Source organism: Capricornis sumatraensis, chromosome 8 (genome assembly GCF_032405125.1).
Source record: "Capricornis sumatraensis isolate serow.1 chromosome 8, serow.2, whole genome shotgun sequence".
Classification (NCBI taxonomy): domain Eukaryota; kingdom Metazoa; phylum Chordata; class Mammalia; order Artiodactyla; family Bovidae; genus Capricornis; species Capricornis sumatraensis.
The window spans coordinates 45,412,727-45,415,872 of record NC_091076.1 but is presented as its reverse complement, the minus strand read 5'-3'; positions in this window follow the sequence as shown (position 1 = coordinate 45,415,872).

Sequence of the window (3,146 nt, the reverse complement as noted above, 5' to 3'; positions counted from 1 at the left end):
AGGCTCCTCTGTCCCCGGGATTCTCCAGGCAAGAACACTGGAGTGGGTTGCCATTTCCTTCTCCAATGCATGAAAATGAAAAGTGAAAGTAAAGTTGCTCAGTTGTGTCCGACTCTTAGAGACCCCATAGATTGCAGCCTACCAGGCTCCTCCATCCATGCGATTTTCCAGGCAAGAGTACCGGAGTGGGGTGTCATTGCCTTCTCTGCCTGACCTCGTGAGGAGATTTAATTGGGCTCCAGCACTCCTGCCTGGAGAAGCCCATGGACAGAGAAGCCTGCCAGGCTATAGTCCATGGGGTCGCAGAGTTGGACATGACTGAGTGACCAAACCACCACCCATCAGCAGGGACAGCGTGGGGGCCAAACTGGAAATCTGGGTGTGGTGAGCACTCTAATCCTCTGCTGCTTCCAGCCATGCACTGTCGAGCCAAGAGACCACCAGGTGGCCCATTGGACCCCCTCTGTGAGGACAGGAAGGCCTGTTTTTCAGTGACAAGGGCTTCATCACAAGGGGGCCAAACTTTTCAGATCTGAAATTATACCCATCTGCAGGAGGGAAAGAGCTTGGGTGTTGTTCCTCTCTCTTCTCCCTGCTCCGTCTCCCTCCTATGGCCAAATGGCCTCTCTCAGGGCACTCTGAAAGAGGGAGTTTGTGGTGACATACCCTACATGATGCCATTTTCCTTTTCTAAGGTTGACAAGATTATCTCTTTCATTGTGGAAATAAACTAACCAAGTCTGTAAGGTTTCTTTGGGCTGGTAGGCAAATAGTTCCAAAGGGCTCTGCGTGCTTTTTCCCCTAGAGGCCAAGTCTCAGTAACTTGCTGTGTCAGAGGACACACACTGACAGCAAGGATCTGCACAGAAATAACAATAGCCAGTAGACACATTCAGCGGCAGGGTCCTCTGACAGCTTTTATTCCACTGTAGGTGTGGTTCAGTAATAAAGAGTCTACCTGGGAATGCAGGAGATGCAAGCTTGATCCCTGGGTTGGGAAGATCCCCTGGAGAAGGGAATGGCAACTACAGTTTTCTTGCCTAGAGAATCCCATCGACAGAGGAGCCTGGTGGCCTACAGTCTATGGGGGTCACAAAGAGTCAGACACAACTTATCGACTGAACAGCAATGCCTTTATCAAGTCATAGACCAGGGGTAGGGAGAGGAGGAAAGGCTACATACAAGTGGGGAGGTGCTCAAAAGTGCTCAGCCAAGGCTCCCTAAAGAGCAGGCAGAGGCTCCTTGGCTCAAATGCAGATATGTATGTGAACATGGCTGCCCCAGAGTGCCTGAGTCCTTGACTGAACTTTCTCCAGAAAACTGCAGTGCAAGTTGGAAATGGGACAGGCAGCTTTCCCCCATGAGCCCTGCTAGGTAAAGCTTTGTAACTGCCTTGGGTTAGGTATGAAAAATCACATATAGATTTTTTTTCATCTATAAAATACAGATTTAATATCCACTATGCAGAGCAGTAATAATGTGAGAAAAGTTCAAGATGAAACACAATGTTAATTTCTTCTCCAAGTAGTGAAACTGGACTCCTAAGGGTATTTTAGCTCTTAATCAAGAAGGGTGAACTTTGTCTGCAGGCTCAGAAGATTCAGAAGTTTCTAGGATATTAAAATATTTGAAAGTATCCTCACAGAAATACTATACAATATATCAGTGTCCTAGGTTTTCCCAGCCAGGTCCCTTGGCATAAGAAATATGTCTTAGTTAGCCATTTAAGTTTTTCAAGTTCATCCATTCTTTTAAGTCCTAGGCTTGACTATTAGCTTTCCCTACTCCACTGCTGAGATGGGGAAACAGTGGAAACAGTGCTAGACTTTATTTTGGGGGGCTCCAAAATCACTGCAGATGGTGATTGCAGCTAGGAAATTCAAAGACACTTACTCCTTGGAAGGAAAGTTATGACCAGCCTAGATAGAATATTGAAAAGCAGAAACATTACTTTGCCAACAAAGGTCCGTCTAGTCAAGGCTATGGTTTTTCCAGTAGTCATGTATTGATGTGAGAGTTGGACTATGAAGAAAGCTGAGCACTGAAGAATTGATGCTTTTGAACTGTGGTGTTGGAGAAGACTCTTGAGAGTCCCTTGGCCAGCAAGGAGATCCAACCAGTCCATTCTAAAGGAGATCAGTCCTGGGTGTTCTTTGGAAGGAATGATGCTAAAGTTGAAACTCCAGTATTTGGCCACCTCATGTGAAGAGCTGACTCATTGGAAAAGACCCTGATGCTGGGAGGGATTGGGGGCAGGAGGAGAAGGGGACGACAGAGGATGAGTTGGCTGGATGGCATCACCGACTCAATGGACATGAGTTTGAGTGAACTCCAGGTGTTGGTAAGGGACAGGGAGGCCTGGCGTGCTGCAATTCATGGGGTCACAAAGAGTCGGACACAACTACACGACTGAACTGAACTGAACTCCACTGCTGAAGATGAAAATGTCATTTTATTCAACCAAAGAAACTCTCTGGTTAATGTTAAGTTAGCATGTTACTTAGAATCAATTGTTATCTTTCTGTAATATATCAATAACAAAATAGCCATCAATGCCATTATCTTTATAGTTACTATTTCTTTTGTATCTCTCAAAAGATATATTAATATCGCACCCTCAAGTACATTTTCTCCCACTGGCATACCATCACAATCCATCGCCGATGAGGGGTGTCATCTTGTGCCTGGGGCTGTCTGCATTCTACCTAACAGGTCTTCACTGTAACAAAGACAGTGATTGATCTAATTTTCAAATCCCTAATTATTTTGCTCTTGTCTGGGCCACTCCTGATATCAACTGTCACAAAATTATTTCTCCAGAAGGAGATGCTGAAATGGAGTTTGGGATGCAAGATGTTTATTAAGGACATCTATGAAAGGAAGTGAAAGGAAGCAACATTTGGCAGAGGAAGAATCTGAATTGTGATGGAGCTTCCCTGGTGGCTCAGTCGATAAAGAAACCACATGCAATTCAAGAGACCCAGGTTTGATCCCTGAGTCAGGAAGATCCCCTTGAGAAGGAAATGGCAACCTACTCCAATATTCTTGCCTGGGAAATCCCGTGGACAGAGGAGCCTGGTGGGTTACAGTCCATGGGGTCACAAAAGAGTCAAACATGACTAAATGACTATGAAGGGGTTACCTGC